General features: G+C 46.8%; 1 protein-coding gene across 1 annotated transcript in view; it reads right to left on the bottom strand.

Moving 5' to 3' along the window:
* NIPA2 (NIPA magnesium transporter 2) overlaps window positions 1–24,486 on the bottom strand; it is a 312,051-nt gene that overhangs the window by 235,583 nt on the left and 51,982 nt on the right. The window contains exon 3 of the mRNA XM_069636610.1: window positions 20,814–20,934. The gene's annotated coding sequence lies outside the window, so the exon portion shown is untranslated. The remainder of the gene's footprint in view (window positions 1–20,813; window positions 20,935–24,486) is intronic.

Here is a 24,486-nt window from a genome sequence, read left to right as displayed (position 1 = left end):
AAATATGTGGAAAATATAGGAGTTAGAAAAGCCATGCAGAACCTTGGTTTATAAGGCACTACACCTTTGATGTGGAAAATATACATATGCGGTTATTCATTAACATATGCGGTTATTCATTTAACACCTTCTATGCCTTATATGTAAAGTTTAGCCTCACTTGCTTTGTCATTCTGACTTATGATGCACTGCCTGAAACCAACCTAACACTATTGTTATGCGTGTGTCCTAATAAAGTGTACACTAGGTATTCTGTATCACAGGCTGTCGCTTCTTACATATTTCTGCTTTGGCACAGACAATCTGTCAAGATGGATTTCCAAAATCAGCCCTGGTCGGAGTATTTTGGGAGGCCACCCTATTTGTAGTAAACTGGAAAGACTCAAAGGGTAGCCAAAATCCAACCAAGGTAAGATAGCTAAGCCATCAAGGCTTAGTCTCAGGAAAGTGCGAGTGGTCCAGGTCTACACATTTGAGGACTGAAGGAGTGTTCCAACGAAGGTCACTATAGTCATCATGCAGCAAAAGGCGGATTGTACAGCAGCGAGCACAGAAGGAACCCCAGCACAGCTTCCGTTGAAGTGAGACGGCTGAAAATTCAGGAGCAGGCAACTTTTAGCATAAGCTGAAAAGTTCCAAGCCTCTACTCTGAACGATGACGGCTACAGTGAGGTAGCTCAGGAGTGAGATTTTTAGTCCACCGATTGGTCCAGGGACACTTCCAAAAAGCACGACTCCTTGAGCAGAAGCCAAGACTGGCAGTTCCCACTGGTGCAGGGGTCGAAGCACCAACAAGGGTCTTCTTGAGATGAGGCAGAAGAGCAGAGCTTCACCAGACAAATCACTGCAGTTGATGCTGGTATGCTGCAGGATTCTTCCTCGAGTCGTCAGCAGGTTGCTAGTCTTCGTAGAAGTCTTGGCACAAACAGTGATCTGAAGAACAGTTGCAGGCGTCCCCCTTTAGACAAGATGCAGGCTGGGAGTGAGACCAAACCCACCAATGGTAAGGATCTGCACCATTCAAACAGCCAGGGGTTTTTAAATCCTGGACAATCACTGGTCACCACATCTGCCCAGTAACAGACTTTCAGAAGCCAGAGTTTCTGGATTGGGACTAGCCAGTCCCAGCCCCCTCCTCTGGCTGGCACATACAAAGCCCCGTTGCCTGCCAAAGCCATAGCTTATCCTGGGAAAGGGATTTACATACAAGGCATTTCCTGACCGGAGAAGACAAGAAGGCGGCCAAAGGACAAGTGAAAAATCCTGTGGCACAGCCATCCTTTAGTAGCCATTTGTGGCAAGTGCAAAAGTGCCTGAGTTAAATAACAAACAGTAAGAAATAAAAACCACTTCTGCCATCAGCTTGTTTTAGTTGCATTGTAAAAGTAACCAAAAAGCTATAGCTATATGACATGCATTACTCACCGTAATAGCATTTCTGATGATTGTATCTGCTTAGATTCACATGCTGTGCATATGGTCCGACATCCAGTGGTAACCCAGAGTACTGCATCTTGTCTTTCGGGGACCGAAAGGGGACGTCGGCCTGGGCGTGTTTGTAACACCATCCCTATCGTGACGTGTAGTGTACCCAAAATCCCTCACGTGTCGAGGTCCCTCCGATTGCATTTCTTTTTGCCATGAGGGAGCCCAAGGCTATTGTGAGTGAGTACATGAAGAAGGGAGAAGTAGTAAGATGTCCATGTTCCTTCCACCCAGAGCGGGGAGGTAGGGAGGGCACATGTGAATCTAAGCAGATACAATCATCAGAAATGCTATTACAGTGAGTAATGCAGGTCTTCTGATGCTTGTGAATCTGCTTAGAATCACATGTTGTGCATAGACTAGCGAGCAGTACCCGGAGTTGGAGGTGGGTTGTGAGAAGGAACAGTAGAAAAAAAAAAAGAGGTCTGCGTACTGCTCGTCCCACCTGAGAAGCAGACCTAGAATGAGTGTCTGGGCAATAGTGTTTTGTAAAGGTGTGTACAGAACTCCAGGTTGCCTCTTTGGGGAACACTTGCAATGAAAGCTATGGACGCCCCAGTGCCTGGAGTAGAATGTGCTCTAGGCTTGAAGGGCAGTTCTCTCTTAGCAAGAGAGAAACATAGTGTGATGCATTTGACAATCCACCTTGAGATATCCGATTTAGAGACAGGATCCCCTTCTCTACCAGCTGCCACTGAAACAAAAAATTGGTTCGTTTTCCTCAGTGGTTTAGTTCTTTCCAGATAGAACATGACTGCCCTGCGCACATCTAGTGTGTGTAGGCTTCTTTCTACCATGCTAGTGGGATTCTGTAAAAAATTAGGTAGTTCAAACGATTGGCTCACATGGAACTTTGAGATGAATTAAGGCGCAAACCTGGGGTGAGTACACAGAACTACCTTATCCTTGTGGACTGTAACAAAAGGGTCTAGAATAGAAACGGCCTGTTGTTTTCTAACTCTTCTAATAGAAGTGATCGCCACTTTGAAGGCCGTTTTGTAAGTCAGGTCTTTTAGACTTGCTTTATGCATTGGCTCAAAGGGAGCTCCCATGAGCCTGGTCAAAACCACATTTAGGTCGCGCCCAGGAGCTGGGTGAGAAATGGGAGGATAAATCCTCTTAACCCCTTCCATAAAGGCCTTGATCACCAGTATTTTCCACCACAACACCTTTTGTTGTGATTGTAGGCTGAGAGCGTAGCCAGATGAACCTTTAGGGAATTGAAGACCAACCCAGTGTCGAACAGATGGGTAAGGTACAGCGCAATGTGAGTGGGTGAGCAATCGATGGGATTGATGCCCTTGGAATTACACCAGATGACAAAATGTTTCCATTTGCTGGCATAGCAATAACGTGTGTTAGGTTTTCTAGCTTCCCCATGCACCTCTGAGGGGGCCGTAGGTGTCCAAACTATGATCTCAGGAGCCAGACTGCTAAGTTCAGAGTTTGTGGGTGTGGGTGTAGGGTCTCCCCCCTGTCCTGAGACAACATGTTGTACGGGCAAGGTAGTTTTACTGGTGGGGAGAGGGACATTTCCATCAGATGAGCGAACCAGGGTTGGCGGACCCACATGGGGGTCACCAGTATCATGGTAACTGGTTCCTGGAGCATCTTGTGCACCAAAATGTTGAGAATGGCAGTGGGGGGCGGGGTGGAGGGCGCGTAAACAAATTTCCCGATCACGTTATCCAGAGACCGTTCCCCTTGGAGCGGTTCTGGGAGTACCTGGAGGCGAACAGGTCAATCTCTGGGAAGCCCCAATCTTTGAAGACGTACACAATGTCTTTGTGCAGATGCCATTCGTATTCTTCGGGCAGAGGAAAATCTCTGCTGAGTATGCCTGCCAGAAGATTGAGTTCCCCTGGAACATGTTGGGACAACAGAAACATCTTGTGTCTGAGAGCCCATATCCAAATGCTTTGGGACAGCTTGGATAGCCCTGGAGAGCGAGTGCCCCCCTGTTTGTTCAGGTAATACATGGCTGTAGTGCTGTCTGTTAGAATCAGCACGGTCTTCCCCTTGTAGTTGCATCTGATTAATGCCTTGAACACCGCAAATAGGTCCAGTAAATTTATATTGTTGGACGCTACTTGAGGGGACCACACTTCATGTGCTGTCTGCTGAAGCAGGTGAGCCCCCCCCACTCCGTGAGAGATGCGTCTGTCGTGAGCGTGGCTTCCACTGCAGGGGTGGTGAAGGTCTTCCCCTTCAAGAGGTTTTCTCTTGACCACCACTGCAGAGAGAGAACAGGGGCTGTCGAGACAACTACCAGATCTTCCCATTGTCCGCTGGCCTGACACCACTGGCTGTTGAGCCACTCTTGCATGGGACGCATGCGCAGCCGCGCGTGGGGAACAAAGTATATGCACAACACCATCATTCCGAGCAAGTGCATGGCAATGCGCACTGTCACCTCCCGACTGGCTACAGATTAGAGCTCCCAGGAATTGTTTTGTTGGACTGGGGACTAGACTGGATTTCTTCTCATTGATAGAGAATCCCAGACTGAAGAGAAGGTCTACGTTTTTTTGGGTGTTCAAAAAACATGTGATGTACAAATCCACTGTTATGAGCCAGTCGTCGAGGTAAGGGTAAACCGGGACTGATGACCTGCGCAGGTGTGCTGCAGCTATTGCCAGGACCTTCGTAAAGACCCTTGGTGCCGAGGCGATGCCGAAGGGAGTACCTTGAATTGGTAATGCCCGTCCTCTATCATGAACCTTAGGTATTTTCTGTGCGCTGGCAACATTGAAATATGAAAGTACGCATCTTTCATGTCCAATATTGCCATGTAATCCCCCTGTTTTAACAGTGGGGTCACCTCCTGTAGCATTACCATGCAAAACTGCTGAGGTTTTATGAACTTGTTCACTGGGCGCAGGTCTAGAACAGGGCACTATGTGAGGTCCTTTTTGGGTACAAGGAAGTACACTAAATACATACCCTGGTTTACCGGAAGAATGGGGACGGCTTCTATGGAGTCCTTTCCCAGCAGCGCTTCCACCTCTTGATTCAGGATCGCCAGATGGTCCAGTGAAAGGCGCTGTGAGCATGGTGGTCTAAATTGTGGAGGTCGGGCGAATTCCACGCAGTACCCGTGGGCGACAGTCTTTATGACCCACTGGTCTAAAGTTATCCCTTCCCATGCCGTGAGGAAAGATGTTAAGCATCCTCCGACCGGGGTGACATGGGAGGCTGCCGCTCCTCTAGGATTGGGCCTCTACCTCTGGCTTTGCCGCGTTGCTGGTAGTATGCGGGACTTCCTGAAGTTTGTCCTGTATTGAAATTTCCGTGCCATAGTTGTTCTGACTTGCACGGGACTGCGCTCGAAAGGACTGCCGAGAGTTATTACCTCTCTGGGGAGGAGGGGGGGGGGGGGGGGTCTTTGTGTGATTTGTTGCAGCGACTTAAGAGTCTCATGCTCTTTCTTGGCTGTTTCTAAGACCTCATCGACCACCTTTCCGAAGAGGTTAGCTTCTTCAATCGGTTTATTGATGAGCGAGGCCTGTGTTTTGGGATTAAACCCCGAGGTGCACAGCCAATCGTGCCTTTTGAGTAAGGTCCCCTGGGCCAGAGACCTGCCTGCTGTTTCAGCCGTGTACAGAGTGTTCTTTATCACATTCTGGTTCACCTGCCTTCCTTCGGCTACAATAGAGAGAAGCTTGAACTTGAAGGGTTCTGGGACCTCCAGGAGGCCTTCCTGAAATAGGTTCCACTGAGCGTCAGCATAACCCGCCAGCAACGTAGTATTATTTGCTATACGCGTGGTATATGCGTCAGCCGAGGTGACTCATTTGCCTAAGGCATACAGCCTCTTGGATTCCCTATCTGGAGGTGCCTCCCCCGTGGCAAGAGGTACTCCTGCCCTTTTCCGGGTGGTAGTCACTACCAGAGAATTGGGGGTGGCGTGTCCTTTAATATACTGTGGGTCTGAAGGAGCTGGCCGAAATAACTTTTCCACTTTTGGGTTCACTGCCCGGGTTTGAGCTGGTGATACCAAGGAGGGAGCTAATCTTCCCTTGATGGAATTAAGGAGGGGAATGGCCTGGCTAGTTGAAGTTTTCTCCTTAAGAATATCCTCTACAAAGTCCTGCTCAGGAACTGCCTCCTGAATAGAGATTTGAAATTGTTCAGCTGCCTTCTTTAACATGGAGTTGAAGGCCATCTGGTCATCTACAGGCGAGGCCTGGAGAGCCGGGGTGGACGAAGGGGAATCCAGGCACAATACATCAGTGTCCTGATCTTGATGGGGAAGCGTCCATGGGTCCGTTCCCTCTTACTGGGTTCCTTCCGAATTGTCCGTGGCATCCGCCTGTTCCTCTTCGTAATTCTGTAGAAAGGAAGTTTCTTCCTCTTCATCATAAATATCCCTATAAGTGTCCATCTGGACGATGTCTTCATGCTGGACGGTGACAGAAGACTGATCTTCTTGAAAATGTGAAGTAGATTGAAGGTTAGGCTCTTCACAAGACCTTTTTTCGGGGAAGGATGTTCAGAAAAACTGAATTCTTTCCAGACGGTCCATGCACCCTACAAATTTCTCCCTTGTCCATTTAGAGGACCCAGAAGGGCCTACGAGTGGAAAAACGTCGTCTTCCGCCCTACAGCGCCGAAAATGGTCTCTCAGGGTGCTGGAAAGAGGCTCTTGACTGTCCTCATAAGTATCGTGAGACTCTGGGTGCCATGGCATAGCCAAAGATTTGTCCGCGGCCTGCCCCATGCTTTTTGGCGGAACAGCAATAAGTCCAGGCGCCGCAGTAAAGCTCTGGATGCAATCTTCGATAATCGTCGAATAGGTGTGAGATAGTGGTTCTGATGGGCTATGGGTAGGTTTGTTGCCTTCCGCGGCGTTAGAGGGCCCAGCGGTTGGTTTTTTGACTTTAGGCCTAGTCGTGATTTTTGAGCCTACCGTGGCTTTCGGGAGCGTCGGATTTCCGCGCTTCGACGTGTAAGCCTTTAGAGGTAGCGCCCTTGTTTGTTTTTGAATGCCCAGATGCAAGACGCTTCTGTGGTTGCGGGGAAGGCTTTGGATCTGTACAATCCGAGGAATCCGCCGAAATTTTCGACAGCCCTGCTGGCGCTTACCCTTTTCAACGTGCTCGTCGAAATAGGTGTAGGGGTTGTGTGCTTGGTGGAATGCGCGTGTACGCCCCTGTTGCCGGGTGTTGTTCCTGAAGCGAGACCAGAGTCAGGCCTTAAGGGTCGGGGACGGGCGTGGTGTACCTAGAAGTGTCTGCCTCGAGGTCTATCACATCCGCAACGGATGTTTGGTCATCGGAGGTGCCCCCGTCACTCTCAGCGGGTGTGGCGACATACCGTACGTGGCCCACCACTTTACACAGCGCTCCTTAAGGGTTTTAGGCCAAAGGAAATTACAGGCCGCACACTGCTTTTCGGCGTGATCTAAGGGGAGACAGGAGTTGCACGTCCTGTGTTCGTCCTTCCAAGGATATATGACCCTACACTTGGGGCAGAACCTAAAAGGAGTCCTTTCCATAGCAGAAGGGGAAGATGACCAGACCTTAAGGGTAAAGAGGGGGAAAGAGGAAAGACATACCGAAAAATATGGCCACCCTGACCCCACTCTCCCTACTGTAAAGTTCGGCCAGAGAGCCCGACCACGTGGAGCTCCGGCCGCCAGATCTTAGGTGCCGAAATCCACCACCGTAGACAAATCCCCTGCAGTCTTCATCGAAGTTGTTCTTGTGACCGAAGTGACTTAACGGGGAATAAACGACAAGTCGGTATAAGATAAACAATGTCTCTTATAAGAGCTCAGCTATAGGGCGACCAGTTATCTGGGCAGAAAAAAAAACAACCTGAGGGACCTCGGCGCATGAAGGATTTTGGGTACACTACACGTCACAATAGGGATAGTGTTACAGACACGCCTATGCCGACGTCCCCTTTCGGTCCCCAAAAGACAAGATGCAATACTCTGCGGTTATCACTGGATGTCGGACCATATGCAGGATCTCCAGGAAGACTGCTCTCCCCTTGAGTAGCACCTTGAGGAATACATCAGCATATATTTAAGGTTTAGTTGCCGCAGCCTGGCCTTGATCGGGACAGAAGAGTTCCTCGCTCTCTGCACCACCGTGGTGTAGTCCTGGTATATGGCTATTTTAGCATTCTCTTCTTATTTCCCCTCCTTGTGAGTAGCGCAGTATGATTTCTTTGTTCTGGAAATGTAGGATCCTTGCTATCATTGGTCGAGGGTGTGATCCAGGTGGTGGCTTTTTTTGTAGGGTTCTGTGGGTCCTCTTCACCACAAAGCCCTGTGAGAGTCGGCCAACTCCAATCTCTTGCTGCAGTAGGGTTTCCACAAGGTTTGTGGGGTTATTGCCTTCCATCCCTTCTGGAATGCTCAGAAGGCGCACATTGTGTCTAGATCGCCCTTCCACATCCTCCGCCCTTTCCGCCAAGACTTTTTTTCTCCTCTCCAATTCCTGCACTGTAGTTTGAATAGCCTTCAGCACTTCCACAGTTTCTTTCTGCCCAGCCTCTGTGACCGTTACACGCTCTGTGAGGGTGCGCATATCTTGGTGTATCAGTTGCATATCTGCCTTGGTGCCGAGCTGGCCTCACTGGTGCTCGGCGTTTGGTCATGTGGCCTGGCCGCCTCAAAGGAGTCCATGATTGTGGTGCTATTTTTCTATTTAGGTGGGGACATATCCTCCCACAGCGGAACAAAGTGGAGACGCTAGGCCACAGTGCCGTCTGCCATCTTGCCGCCCGAGGGGCGCGTGATTATGCACCTCAAATCTCGGCTCAGGGGCTCGGATTTGTCAAATTTCTTCCGACCAGGTGCAGATCCACTACAGCAGTGTGCATGAACAACTGCCATTGTTCGAGGAACTAGGGTGAACCCTTTTCTCCTCATCCAAGGCTTGCCCTTGTCTTCCTTCCCTCTTATAACTTTTGCTTCCTCCGTTGACAATATCCAAGTACTCCTGGCAATGTTGAATCTTGAACTGTCCGACTGTGTGATCCTCGACAACAGGAACTGGTTCCACTTGACATTGTCACAGGCCCATTGACTTATTTTCCTGTCAGCAAGTGTTCACTGATTCTGTCTGCCTTGACAAAGGCATTGCCTATGATTTTTGCCCCCAACTCTCTTTTGTTAACTCAGGTGCTAAGTGTGTTTTTACCCTGTTAACATTTCTTCCTGCGGGTACGCATAGCTTTAGTAAGACCGAACTGTCAAAAAGTGATCGCATAGGTATTCCCGGTAACGTCGTTTGTTTCACAACACCGGTCCGCCAAATCATAAGGTACTTACCCTGAGTTGTCCGCACAAAGAGAATTGGTTGTGTGTAGTATATTTTACGTGTGGTTTGAATTTAATAGATGTGAAGGGTTTTACAAACAGATGGTCTAGAAATAAATGTACTTTTACTTTTCCACCAAAAACCTTGAGTCATAGTAATTGTGGTCCTGTGTGTAATTTCTACTACTGCTCATTTTCTCTTGAGATAAGTCTGGCTGCTCCGCTACTGCTACCACTTTAACAGTGTAGTACAGGCTGGTACCAAAGGTAAACTTGTATTGCCACTTGTAGTCATAATTGTGAGTAGTTAGTCCCTAAGGGCACTGCACAGGTTTCTGCCTAACAGTGATAAATGCTGCCATGCATGGCATTTGCTTGAGATATATTTGTGAAAGAGTTGAAGAAAAACATTTTTTAAATAGATCTTGTTGTGTATGGAAATAGAAATCTTGGGACAGATGCACAGTAGTTTTTGATACAGGAGATATGTATTCAAGAGTTTCAAGTGTGTATCTGAAGAGTTGAAGTGAGGTGACCGGGATAGGTGTAGAGGTTTTGGATGCGATTGGTGGATGGAAGAGTGACTCTTTGAAAGCAGCCAATGAGGGAGTGTTTGGAACATGGAAGTGGAAAGGGTATAAGTGCTGCCCCTGTTTTACAGCATCCACGGACACCGCAGTAGTCCGCGATCAGCATGTGCCACACCCAGGTCTTTTGTGGATACCTGGCATGGAAAGGGGATTGAGGGGATTAGCCTATCAGGTCTGTTGGGTTTGGTGTACAGGAAGAGAGGTTAGTAGGAGTTGTTTGCAGGAGTTGTGATCGCACTGAAAATGGCTATGGTTATGTGTTTGAGAACGCAGACTGTGGATTTTGAGGGAAAATCATGGCATCTTTAGAAGTATTGGATTGGCAGAAGTGGAAGTCTTGTGCAATGCAGTTTGTGGCTTAAACTGGGCAAGCTTGTTTTCATTCTGTGAGGGTATGGCTCACTTTAAATGGCCAGACATGGTAATTGTGCAATGTCGAGGGGACAGTTTGTGGTTTGCGACTCCAGTGTATCTGCAGGTTGCCGATGGATTTATTTAAAAGCCTAATGAAACTGTTTCCTGCTGCCAAGATATTTTTTTCTGAAATAAATCAGAGGCAAATATGGAGATGTCCAACTAACTTTTTTGTGTTTAAGTCCCCCACCCCTTTGAGTGGCCACGACATTCGTGGACACCGCGGACGGCACATGACACATCCGGGTCTTTTAAGGTTGCCTGGCATGGAACGCGGACAGTGGGGTGTCCGCGCACAACAGAGGATCAGCCAATCAGGTTTCCTGGGTGTGGTGTACAGGAAGAGAGGGTAGCAGGAGTTTTGTTAGTAGGAGTTGTGCAAGGAATGAAAATGGCCATGGCAATGGCAATGGCAATGGCTTTCAGCAGGCAGAGTGTTGGGATTGTGGCGGACTCTTGGGTTCATTGGTTGTTGGTGTATGCTGAGCATTGTGTAATAGCCAAATATCTTGGATTCCCTGAATTGGAAGTGTCCTGGTATGGAGTGAGAGCCATGAAGTGGGTCGACTTGCTCCCATTTTGTGAAGATTTGGTTGAATTGAAACATCAAGACATTATTGTTCATTGTGGAGTGAACAGTTTGGGGAACATGACTGGAATTTCATTGCCGTTTGCAGTGAAGTAGACATTGGAAAAGTTGAAGGAAATGTTCCCTAATTCAAAAATTAGTTTTTCACGCATTGCTCAGAGACAGATGTGTTCAACTTAATTTGGTCCTCAAATGGAAAAAGCGAGGCGCAACGTCAACTATATGTGCTTTTGTGTGAAAAGTTGGCATGACATGGTTTCATAATGAGAACATTACATTTGATAGTGCAACATTTTTCGGAGAGATGGAGTCCATCTAACTAATGCGGGTAATCAGATTTTTGTGGAAAACATTCCAAAAAAAAAGTCACAACAATATACAAAACATTTATAGTATTCAAAATGTATTTATTCAAGAAAGGGATGGGGTATCGGAATGAGAAACAAATGGGAGAATTAGACATTTTTGTACAATAATCATGAAGGGAGGAAGGGAGTGCGGTTTCATCAAAGCGCCTCTGATAAAAAAAGTTCAGAATTTGATGGGGATGATTACTGGGGACAAGGAGGACAGGTGCAAGAAGGGGAGCGATAGCGAAAAATTTTAATGACATGATTTTTGACATACTGTAAAAGTTCCTTAAAATCATTACTTGGTTAATCCAATTTTTTTTTTAGACAAGTTCATAATTTCATTATTTACAATTGGGGATAAGACTTCTCTGTGATTCTTGCGACTGAACAATTAAAACGGGGATGTGGTTTCTTCAAGAAAGCTATGAACTGTAAGAAAACAAATTATTTTAGTAACGTGTATACAAATTACATTATTTGTTTACATTAAAATATGTATTGTATACCACTAGCGATGTTATTGTCACTCATTTCTTCTTTTGGGGAGTTCTCTAATCACTGAAGTGTGTTTGCTGTTTCTGTGAAAATAAAAAGTGCTTCTGTCTTATAATGCATGTTTATATGATAAAAGCTAATAATAGAGAAATAAATACATCCTGGCAGCTCAAACAGCATTAATGCTGAAATGGAGGGGCGGGAACACACTAACCGGGTGGACCGGAATAGAGCAAGGAGTTACAAACATTCCACTGGGAACATTACACGTACTGTGATCGAGAGCCAGGGGAGCGGAGGGACAGCTGTTGGACGCCACCCAAGTAGCACTAAAAGGATGGTACAAGGCTCTTAAAAAAATGTCACATTAAGCCGGGCCTAGGCCCATTTACACCAATGGCGCACAACCTGGACTTCACCCCGGGCATGCGCGCGGGTTCTGGGACAGCTGGAGACAAACCGGGCAGCTCCACTTGGGAGACTTTTCAGGAGGGACCTCCCTTGGTGTTAGAAGAATGTAAGCAGACATTTGGGATAGGGGAAAGAGAGATCCGCATACATACAAATAAGACACTGGATTTCTCAGAAAGAGGTTAAAAGGGCAGCTATAAGAGCCCCAATGGGACTAGAGCTTACCCTCCCGGAAGGGGAAACGCTGAAGGCACTGGCAAAAATGTACAGATTGTTAGAAAAAGCACAAATAGAGGATAAAATCTCATACAAAGACAACTCAGAGCAGGACAGGAGCTCCCCCATTACAGAAGATGAATGGGGACAAATAAGGAAAAGGGCACAGAAAACGTCCAAATGCAGAGCCGTCAGGGAGATGGCTTACAAGATCTGCACCAGATGGAACCCAACCCCACATAGACTCCATAAAATGAATCCCTCATACCCCCTTAACTGCTGGAGACAATGCGGGAACAGGGGAAACCTGCTCCACATGTGATGGTCCTGCCCTAAGACGGCGACATATTGGAAAGAAGTTCTGGGACACAAATTCTAATAATTCTAATAATGTATTAAAGAATGTACTCATCTGAGCAAAACAGAATATTGGAGTGTTGTTAATACAGGAACCTATTCATGTACACACAGGCAATGGCTGCAGCATGCACTATAGAAGTATAATATGTTTTAATTTTAGAATTTTGGATAGTAAAATAACGAATGGTACCTTAGAGTTTTCAGTAATGATAAACGTGGAATAAATAGCAAATGGCTAATAATTGAATACTTATTGAGGCTTGCTTATTTCCCCCTGTATGTGTACCATGAACTGAGGCCAAACCCTAAGGAAAGTGCCTTAACAACATACAACAAGGTTAATGTTTACATATGCAACACCTTTTAATTTGTAAAATTGTCTCCATCAGTGAACAAAATCACGTGGCCTACATAGGTCAGGGAACATAAAGAAGTGCCCAGATACGTGCTGGGTGTTAGTCTTAGCAGTGCATGGAGGCGGCGCGAGTTATGGTTGCTTAGCGTACCATAACTGGTGAATTTCAAAGTTTTTTTTGGTTTTACTTGTAACCATAACTTCCCTTTAACAATGTTTTTTCAGTATATATCACGAACAAACAGAAACCTGCAGGCAGACCGCAATCCGGGTCAGGAGATACCGAAAAATGAAAAACCACCAAGAGGGAATAACTTGGAATGTTTAGTGGTACAAATACACAGCATGCACAGAATGCAGGGGGAAAAGGGTCATTCATTTCACTCTCATCGACTGCTTGGTCAAAAAAGAAGAAGTCCTGACTGACTGGTCAACGCCCAACTCAAAGCGTTTAAGTAAAACTACCGACTGTAAAACTTCAGTAAGCTGTCCCAGTAGTTTGTAGATCCCAAACTCTTAGTATCAGTCTGTAATAGCACAGGGCCTTGGAAGAGTGGCAGAGCAGTCAGGCTTATCTTAAGAGGAAGCTGTGAGCTCAAGTTAAGTGCACTGAATAGAGTTAGACAGGCACAGCAAATAAGCACTAACACTTACAAGCTATATAATATAAAAGTATATATTTATTATATTTACACAAGAATCACTTGAAATACTTTACACGTTTATACTAGAACACTTAGGAATACTTGATAATACACGTCGGTTACAGCTAACTATCGCCCAATTTCCATTACTCCCTTTCTTGGGAAACACCTGGAAGAGTTGCCCATCTCTCAGCTTAACCTTCATTCTAATTCTGTTGGCTGTCTCCATGACCACCAGTCTGGCTTCAGAGCTGCCAGAAGCACGGAAAATGCTCTCCTGAACATCCGTGAAGATCTGCTCTCCAACGTGGACTCTAACATTCCCTCTGTCCTCATCCTCCTCGATCTCTCTTCTGCCTAGACGCGGTACACCATTCCATCCTGCTCAACCGTCTCCATGAAAACCTGGGTATCACTGATCAGGCTCTGGCCTGGCTGACCTCTTTCCTCTCAGATCGACCCTCCCAGGTCCAACTCGGATCCTTCCTTTCATCCATCTTCCTCTCCAACTGTGGTGTTCCCCAGGGGTCTAACCTCTCGCCCTGGCTTTTCAACCAATACCACTGCATTGCCACTTTCTGCTCAAATTTCCAGTGCTACGCTGATGACACTCAACTCATTTTCAGGCTGCCCTCTGCCACCTCCTCTCCCTCTCTCAACTCCGATTGCCTAACTGCCATTCAAGATTGGTGTGCCGCCAATGATCTTTGTCTGAATGCCAGCAAGACGGAGATCCTCCTCATCGGAACACCTTCACCATCCTTTCCCCTCACTCTCTGGCCGGCCTCCCTTAGCCCTCCTCCTACCCCCACCTGCGAGGCTAAGAACCTCTGGGTCATCTTTGACTCCACCCTTTCCTTCTCATCCCACATCTCTGAGGTCTCTAAAAAGTCACATTTCCGACTGCACCTCCTCAGAGGTACTCTGCCTTTCCTCTCCTTCCCCCAGAAGCTCATGGTATCCCAAGCTCTGGTTCTCTCTAGCTTGGACTATTCTAACAGCCTCTTTCTAAATCCACCTGCCTCTACTCTCCGCCCTCTGCAACTAATCCATAACAGGACTGCGAGACTTGTCTTTGGCCTCAAGCCCTGGGATTGTATCTCTCCAGCTCTGAAATCTCTCCAAAATACCTTCAGCTATACCTCTGCAAATACCTCCCCTCTCAAGCTCTTCGCTCCTCTACTCCAACTCCCTCCGGGTCAGTCGTTTTTCAAAGTAACAAGCTTGGGGTAGATCTCTTTCTTCATCTGGGGCCTCCCTCTGGAACAGCCTCCCTGCCACTCAAACTTGAGGAGAACCAACTCCGGTTCCGGAGCACCTCAATACCTTGCCCTTTTCTTCTGCCTTCGCTCCCCTTCTCCCCTGCTGATCTGTTCTCTCTTGACACCGTGCACCTGGCCACCCTGAGTACTCCGGCCCAGGTGCCTGCTCACCCTGCCACCCTCCCGCACTGCCTCCGGGCCACCCCTTGCACTGGGGTCTGTACCCGTACAGCCCCGTGCCTTTTTCTTCCTGCACTTATCAGACCTAACCTGTCTGCTGCCTTAAACCTAGCACTTGCAAATTGCTGGCCGCACTAAAACGGTTTGTTGCCTTTATTTATTTATTGTTATTGATCTGTTTTCTCCTCTGCTTCGCACTTTCCACTTCTCCCCCCTTCCATGCACTTGCGCGTACTCAATGTCACTGGGCCTAGTAAGATCTCTGTTTTGTTCTGCCCTGTTCCCCTCCCTTGCCTTGTCGCGCTCTGAAACACTTGTGTCTGAGCACGAAAGAAATAAAATATCATATCATAGGGCACTTTCACTTTTGTGTTTGTTCACAGTTACATTTGTAGCAGCGTTAGAAAGGGAAAAGACAATGTTATCGTATTATCGTTATTGCGCACTCATGGGGTTTTCAACGATAATGCCTTTAATCTGCAAACACATAGAAAAGTCACTTAAAGGGAGGAAAATGGTTAGTGTAACATGACCTTAGTTCAAGGTCCTAGAGAGAGTTTCTTAGCATAGTAAGTCCCAAAACGCAGCCCTAGCTAAAAAGGTAGTTCGGAGAGGGCTTGAAGTCTTGACAAACAGCGAATGAAGAGTTCCTGTGGATTTCTTCCAGTCTCTAGTGTTACTGAAGCAGCAAATTAACTAACAAGGGAGACCTCAAAACGGATTGGAGAAAGGGACACAAGCAGCGACTTAGGTCCGAGGTAAGAGGGGGTTGGCCTGGACACCTATGACTTCTTGGAATCCAGTAAGCAATACCTTATTCCCCACAGTACCTTAGGTTAGAAGAAAATGTTTGTGCTGAATGCTCCGTGATGTTGCAGCTCTGGACTCGGCCTCCGGATTCCTTGGTCTGATGACCGAGGACAGGACAATGGACGGGATCTCTTAGCAGCAGTCTTGAGGGAGGACCTGTAGCATGACTTTCAGCAACTTCTTGGTTCACTCTGCGGTTTTGGCGCCTTTTCGGAAGCACCAACAAAGGACAAGGATCGCCCAGTCAATCTTCTTCGCTTCCTGCAGTCCCACGCTCTGATGAGGGGGGTCTGGGCGAGTTGGATGGGGTCTCTGGAGTGTCCTTACGGGTTCAGCAAAAACTTGGATAGGTTCGGCCTTTCCAGGACGATGCACTCATAATGTGCAGCAGGTCTCCTGGTATTGGGGTTCTGCAGGTCTCGAAACTCCTAGGACCTCAGGAGATGCTCGTTTCAAAGGTCGTCTTGGGACTGGTTGGTCCCACCAGCCAAAGGGAATGAGTCCTCGTCGGACCTCCTCTGACACAGAAAACGGGTTCAGGAAAGCAGTGGTCGCTTCACAGTGTTGCAAAGGGTCTGCAGGAGTCTCTGGTCATAGTCTTCTTCGGTTACCTCCGTTTCCTATGGTCGACTTGCTTTACACTCCAGAAGCATCATCTGGGAGCTGGACCTATTCAGGCACTCTGGCAGACAAAGGGATGGGGGTGGAAAACTCCTCCCCTACTTCCTGCCTGCCCAGACGCTCTGGAGCTAATGCGGGGGGGCCACAATATGGAAAATGGCATATGGAATTTGAGAGGTGGGCAGAGGCGGAAACCAAGGTGTGGATGGAAGGGGTTGATAGATCGGAGTTGGATGGCAATGACAAATGAGTCACATGTTCCACCCATCTGACAATAAACCCCCTTGAATGAGTTACTTAGAGTGAGACACACCTGCCCTATGTTTGTACAGTTTTCTACCTGCACCCAACTGACAATTGCCACTAATGACATCAGGAGAGTGGGGGAAAGAACTGAACCCCGGGCACCAAGATGCCTGCCCCAGCGAACACTAACACGCCACATGACCTGTGTAGGAAACTGTTTGTTTGTTGTTAAATGGTCATTATTAAACTTTGGTATAAATGTATGACTTGAATGGAAAGTGAAACATTGAAATGCATGGTTGTATTTAAACAAATGCCAATAAAAACACTTACAAATTAAATTTACTGTAAAGCATGGAGATGATACAGCATCAATAATGTCATTATGCATTATGTAACAACTTACATTTTAGGAATGGAATTGCATGGCTGTCCTTTAAAAAATATATATATAAAGTTGAGAGATACTGGTGTTTGCCAGGCGGGATATAGAAAGGTTGATAAAAGTAGCTTCTTGATTATTTTAGGTTTGCCATTATCTGAAAAAGAAATTCCTGCCTAGCACTCCCACACATGCCTTTAGCACTTGTGTAAGAGATGATTACTGCTGCACTTTCTCTCATTTAGGACTTGAAGTGAACAGAGAAAAGAGGGGCAAGAGAGGAATGCAAGGTGAGCTGTGCTTTCATTGAAGTGGGCAACTTAAATAGCTATCTTTGCTACACAAGTGTCCATTTGATTAGCAAACTGACAAAATTGCATAGCAAATTACTATGCGACACTTCTTATTTTATGCCTTGCATTACTCACCATAATTGTATTTCTGGTGCTTAGATTCACATGCTCTGCATAGTCATATATCTAGTGGAAGTCGCAGAGTATTACAAGATTTGTTTTCGAAACTCGAAAACGGATGTCAACAAGGTGCGTTTAGCAATACTAACCCTAGTGTGACGTGTACTGTACGCATGGTCCTTCACGCGCCGTAGTCCCTCAGATTGATTGTTTCTGACATGAGGTTGCATGAAGAGTAGCGTGAGAACAGATGTGATAAAGCAGAAACAGGGATATTCCAGAAAACATCTATGCGCCTTCTACTCCAGTAGGGGAGGAAGGATGGGCGCATGTGAATCCAAGCAGCTGCAAGCACCCGATATAAGATTACGGTGAGTAATGTATCCCTTCTGGAGCTTGTAGACCTGCTTAGAACACATGCTCTGCATAGATTAGGGAGCAGTATCTGGAGAAGGAGGTGGGAAGTTGGACGGTACAGCAGCAAAGAGATGTTTTAAGACTGCTTGTCCACCCTGTGAATCTGCTTTAGAGTGTGTTTCAATGCAATAATGATCTGTGAACGTATGGACGGCGCCCCATGTAACAGCTTTGCAGATGGCGTCCAGGGGGAAGTTTGCAATGAAAGCCAAGGTAGCTCCTGTACCTCTGGTAGAGTGTGCTCTAGGTGTGAAAGGTAGAACTTTCTTTGATAGGGAATAGCAGATTTGTATACATTTGACTATACATCTGAAGATGGCGCTTTTTGATTTGTGATCGGCTTCTCTACTACGCGCTATGGAAACAAAGAGTTGGTCTGTTTCCCATAGGGGTTTTGTTTTGCACATAGTACAAGACCGCCCTCCATACCTCAAGTGTATGGAGGCTTCTTTCTGCTGAGTTTTAAGTATTTCGAAAAAAGGTGGCAAGTTCTATGGATTGGTTTACTTGGAACTTTGAAATGAACTTGGGTGAGAACCTAGGATGTGTTCGGAGGACAACCTTGTCCTTGTGTATAATAAAAAAGGGTCCTTGTACAGATAAAGCCTGTAGCTCACTGACTCGTTTTATGGAGGTGACAGCTACCAGGAATGCAGTTTTATAGGTAAAATGCTTAAGGCTGGCCTTGGGCATAGGCTCAAAGGGTGGCCCCATGAGCTTGGAGAGCACAACCTTGAGATCCCAACCCGGGGGAAGAGTTAGAAATTGGGGGGAGGGGGATAGGCTCTTTACCCCTTCCATGAATGCCTTAATGACAGACTTTCCACTAGGACACCTTGTTCTGTGAAGTGGTGTAAGCCGAAAGGGCCGCCAGATGCACCTTTAGGGACTTAAATACTAGGCCGGAGTCTACTAAGTAAAGCATGTAGTGTAGAATGCTAGCTGGAGAACATTCTAAAGGGCTCATTGATTGTGATGTGCACCATATCACAAATCTTTTCCACTCATTAAAGTAGCAGTGTCTGGTATTGGGTTTTTGTGCCTTCTTGAGGCAAAAAAATGCACCTTTGTGGAAGGTTCAAGTGGCCAAACTCAATGACTTCAGGAGCCAAGCTGCCAAGTTCATTGATTGTGGGTGGAGGGATGCCCCTTTGTGTTGTGTTAACACGTAATCGGACGGGAGCTTGATTAGGGCGCACATCGCCAGTTTGAGCAGATGTTGAAAGCAAGGCTGTCTCGCCCCTTATAGGAGCAACCAGGATCAGGGTTACTTGTTCCTGGTGCATCTTGTGCACTATCCTGCTCAGGAGTGGTGTCGGGGGCAGGGAGGCGGAGTTAACGTAAGCAAATTTTCCTGACCAGTTCATCCACAGGGCGTTCTCCTTGAACCCTGCCTGGGGGAAACTGGACGCGATGTCTGGGCATTGTGCATTTAGCCTTGTGGCGAACAAGTCTAGCGGGGGTGACCCCATAGTGAGAATATTTTGTCTAGGATATCTGTCGAGTTGGTTGCCACTCGTGTTCTTCTGGTAGAGGGTGTCTGCTTACAGTGTCTGCCAGAGAATTTAGTTCCCCTGGAACATGTTGAGATGTTAGGAACATGTTCCGCTTGAGTGCCCACTTCCATAGGTTTTGAGAAAGTTTGGACAGACTTGGAGAGTGTGTGCCTGCCTGCTTGTTTAGATAGAACATGGCCATGGTGCAGTCTGTGAGAACCTGCACCGTTTGACCCTTGAGATGTTGTTGAAAGGCTTGAAGAGCCTTGAGGAGCGCCAAGAGTTCCAGGAAGTTGATATGTCTTTGGGCAGTAGCATGTGTCCAATATCCGTGGGCTGCGTGATGGAGAAAGTGTGCCCCCCATCCAGCGAGTGAGGAGTCTGTAGTTAGAATTGCTTGTGCTGGTGAAGCGCTAAAAAGGTTTTCCTTTAACCGGTCTCTCTGGATACCTGGGATCCAAGTCAGGGTCTCACCACCTACCCCTCAGACTCCTTTGGGACTGACACGTCCCAGGGGCACAAACACTCTTCCGCACACCGCCAGCACTGCCTCGCTCCGGCTCCTTGGAGACACGGCTCCCAAGCAGTTTGGGCCGGGCTGCCCCTTTGAGATCAGGTCAGGTCAAGCCCAATTTATATACAGTCTTTCTCCTTACTGAAATAGCTTGGCAAGATGAAGAACGGTAATTTGGAGGGTTGCCAACAGTAATGCCTGAGGTTATTCAAAACCTTCCAGACATCACTATTTTTGATTAAATGTTGTGCAAAACGGAGCTCGGCTGTCCAGCTACATGACCTCTTACAGGATCAGCTAAACACTTCAAATATATGGGGATATGGGTCAACGAAGATCATGGCAGGATTATTGTTATTCTAACAGTGAATCAATTGAAGGTGTCTGTTGAGCAATGGCACAGTTCCCCCCCCCCTCTCCATAAAGGGGTGGGTTGCGACAACAAAAATGATATCACAATATTGCCCTGCCCAACCTCAAGACTGCTTGATGAATGTAGGAATGGTATTACAATGCTGAAGGTGTAGTTTGTTACGATTAGACAGGCCATTAAGAGCGGCCTACAGAACATGGTGTGAAGAACGGCTGCAATTGAGACCATATACAAGTTGTAACGTGATGATCCCCTTCTCTCATTCCCTAGCTTTCCACCTCTCGTGGTATGGATATTTTCACACTTAAAAAGCAATGTTATACATTTGATGCTAAATGGTGGCAACGAAAGGGTACATCGGTTTTCTGTTAGTTCATTCTGTAATTGTGAACAAGCAAATGAATTGTTTATTTTTAAATGGTTTTATTCAATGTCCCCTTTTGTATTCCATGCCACTGACAGTTACATCAAGGCTTTTCAAAAGCAGAAAATGAAATAAGCAGTTTGTTAAAATGACAGATAAGGCAATTAATCTGCTTTTCCGATTGTGGCCAGACTTGGGAGTAAATTACAACACAGTCTCTCCACTGTTCTATTAGGAGATTATGCACCTCTTCTGAAGATTTTTTCCAAACAGTGACAATTCGTATTATTTTGCCTGAAAAGTGCAGGCAGAAAAGCAATTTTCCACAAGTCTGAAACACTGAAGAGCCATCTGCACTCCACTCTGCAATAGCAGCTGTGGAAATTGCCACAGATGCATTTCTAGGGCCTTTTGTTATCGATTCATACAGCAGGAAAGGCATGCATCTCGTTTAGAAATACCACAATGCTGTGAAAATTGTTCTTGTTTGTACATCCAAACTGGTCATACCCAAAAGCATACAGTCTTTTGAGGGAAACCAAATATTTACCTGTGTTTAGTCTGGATTTAGTAATAGCCGAGATACGTTTTCAACTTTCTGAAAATATTTGGAGTCATTTTGCTGGCCTTTCAGAATTACCGTACAACTTGTTTTTTATGAGCTGTATCCTCTGTGGAAAGAGCAAAAATTATAGGATTACGATTCAACAGGATGTAATGTTAGAAACCTTAGCAATTGTGTTTCATAACAACATGTTACAGCAAAAAAAACAATGTAAAAAGCCAATTATTCAAGATACACAGACCGCAAACAAAAAGCTACTTCTTAAATTGAAAAACACGTTAGGGGTGACTGGCTTCATGCAACAAATAATCCTGCCACTAAAGAACCACTCCTCCATTATCGCAACTTAATGTTTACAGATACTTTACAAATACCTTTGGTTGCTGGTAGGTGATCAGGTGGATAACTAGATGTAGAGTGCTATTAAAAAAAAAACCCTCATTTCTTTCAGCTCAAGGATAGATATTGATGTGCCTCATCTTCTCCAAAGCAAACTAATCTACTCTTTGATGTTCAAATTCGTTTTTATTTCAGATTCTGGGGTTAATCGATAACATTATTTATCAAAGTGCATATGTTAGAGAGGGTGTGGCCAGCAGCCGTTGGATGAAGATGTGCTACACCAAGGATCTAGGCCGCCAGTACAAAAATCCTGAATAAATCCGCTTTTTCTACCAAAGCAGTATATTTTGAGTGGCAGAGGTTCCTGGTCCCCAAGGGAACAAAGAAACGGTGCACGAGGGACAGCAACACCGAGGATCTGCAGCATCTCGCTGCAGAAGGGTCAGGTGTGCCATCTTGCTGCGATCAGTGTGGAGTGAGAGATCGGGAAAGGTATATCCCGCCCCCCAGGCAGCTCGGCGACAGCAGAGGCCATGCCACGCATCCATTTAGTAGCGCCACTGCGAACAATTGGGAGTCACGGGCAGCGCACAAGAGCGAGATGTTATTAATAGGGCTACGGACCTGGAATGTAGTAAATGAGCGTCAGCTCACTGATGCGCCTTGGGAACGAGCCAGAGTGCAGACAGACATTCAACTAAGGTGGCCAACAGTGGGGACAGCCCCTGTGGGCCTGCTCCTGCAGGCATTGGACTTTCACAGAGCTAATTCTGAGGGTTGTTCTGGCGGGTGAGACCTGGCAACGCGATCTATTGCAGATTGGCGCAACAGGCCTCAATGTGGTACTTTGGCAGTGGTACAGGTGGCATATGGAGGACGAAGTTTCCCAGGGGGCTGCTCAGTTTTATGGGGGGAGCAGGATTGTGTACCTCAACTCTTCTGCTGAGGGTCAACGCTAGAGGGGTGGAAGCCTTCTATGGCACTACAGGGGAGGACACCCCTGACACTACAATTATAATGCATCGCTTGGTGGGGCTGTGGCAGCTGGTTAGGATCAGGCCTACTATATCTGCTTTGACATCAGGCATAACCCTGCATGACAAGTTGCCATGGTTAAGGGGCAACAGAAAATGGAACACTATGTGGGGGCAAAACCTAAACAAAGCCAGCACACAGTGGGGGTGTCGGAGACTGGAGGGGCCACTGCTCAGGATACAGGAGGTGCGACTATGGAGAGCCTATTGTTGGTGATTCAAGATCGTCCCTAGAAGGTCAGGATCAAAGAGGTGGGGGCTGATGTCTCCCTGGTGAGTGCAAATCTCTAAAGTCTGTGGGAGGGTGACAGAAGATGAACAAAGTGTGAGTACAGTAAAGCGAAACTAAAGAACCAGGTAAAGGAGTTGGTGGGGGGAGACTAGGACCCTGTAATCAAAAGCAAAGGATGCGGAAGGACATTACATTCCCGCAGATGTGACATCTGTCTGGTTGGGGTGCCAGAAGGAGAGGAGGGCCAGAGTGCGGAATTTTACATGGAAAAGCCGATTTTGGAGACGTTGAAAGTTAGAGATCTCTCCAAACTATTCACGGTAAAGCAGGCTCACTGGGTGTCAGGTTGCCCTCCAGCCCTGGGTGTATACCAGAGAGTGATGGTGGCTTAACTACTCAATTTTCGAAATCGGGACGCAATCCTGCAGGAGGCACACAAAGTGGGTCGCTATGAAGTGGGCAATGCCAGGTTTTCAATCCCCCCCCCCCCCCCCCCCCCCCCGACTTCCCGCAAGTAGTACAAAAACAGAGGAGACTCGCTCTTCAGAGGCTGGGAGTATTTTCACTGATTTACAGAGGTTACATATTTAGGGAGAGTTCTATCGTATCATTCCCTCTGCTTATGACATTACAGAGACCACTCAAGAGACCAGCAATTTTGCAGTGGAGATTCCAGGCAGGGGTATTAGAGGAGGTGGGGCCAATAGTGCTAAACTGCAGGAGGAAATTACCAGTTGTTTTGAGGTAAATGAGGGCTCCGTAGCTGGTGTAGGGCCGCAATGGGAGGAGTTCAAGGTGACATTGAGAGGGTTATTTCCTCGATTGCTGGGGTCCTGAAGACATTGGGGGGGGGGGGGGGGGGGGAGGACTACCGGGCCAAGGACGAAACGTTAATCCAACAACTGCAGTGAGAGTTGGCAAAGGGGTATCAGGTGGGGGAGGAGCTAGCTAGGGAATTGAACACTTACCAGATGATGGAGAAGTCCCTGTCAAGTACACCCAAATACCACTAAGTTACACGGGGAAGGGGACAAAGCGGGTCGCTAGTTATCATGGCTTATATGACGGGAAGAACCAAACTAGATAATTACCCAGATTCGGGATCAGAACAGAGATATGAATGTCTCCCAACAGCAAATAAATGAGGTGTTTTTGCTCGTATTATGCACGATTGTACACTAGTGAGGGCAGGGCACATATTCTGACTTGCAAGCCAAAGATTGGCCGGATCCAGTGAAGCTCTCTAGATTGACGGATGAGCTTAGGGAGGAATTGGATGGGGCAACAGAGGAGGCAGAATCTTACAAGCTATTAAAGCCATGCAGCGAAACAAGGTGCCAGGAAATGATGGGTTTGTCGTCGAGTTCTTTCAGGTCTATGCCCCAGCTCAAGAGGGTTCATGATAATGGGTTTCAGACCGGTCCTTCACTGAAGACCATGCGTGAGCAGTGATCACAGTCCTACTAAAGGACGGTGACACGAAGGAATGTGCACCGTATAGACACATTTCATTATTATATATTAATGCAAACATTTTGGGGAAAGTACTAGCAACTAGACTGGCCAAGATTAGCACTAGCTCTGGTGCACCCAGACCATTGCAGTTTTATTGGGGGCTGTAATAAGACCATGAATCTGTGGTAGTTGCACCATGTTATGGATCAAGTGCAGGGGGATAGGGACTGGAATTGGCTATTGCATCGGTTGATGCGGTTAAAGCGTTTGATTCAGTGGAATGGCTGTGGTTGTTTAAAGTTATGGAAGCCTTTGGCTTTGGAGTGAGAAGGCTAGGGTCGCTAAAACTCCTGTACACTGGGCCCATGGCGCATGTTAGGACTGGGAATTGGGTATCGCGAGATGGGAATTACAACAGGGCACGCGACAGGGATGCTCTGTATCGCCCATTTTGTTTTCTTTGGCGTTAGAACGGCTGGCTAGGTACTTCCGGTGTACATTAGGGAGACAGGGATACAGGTAGAAAGGGGCTCCATAACTAAAGCTTCCAGTTTTCTATTTTTTACAGATTTTTACACACAACTACAGATAGAAA

The sequence above is a fragment of the Ambystoma mexicanum genome, chromosome 7p, assembly GCF_040938575.1.
Source record: "Ambystoma mexicanum isolate Mex_15411 chromosome 7p, UKY_AmexF1_1, whole genome shotgun sequence".
NCBI lineage: Eukaryota > Metazoa > Chordata > Amphibia > Caudata > Ambystomatidae > Ambystoma > Ambystoma mexicanum.
The sequence above is the reverse complement of the archived record's forward strand: the minus strand, read 5'-3'. Positions and strand labels throughout refer to the sequence as shown.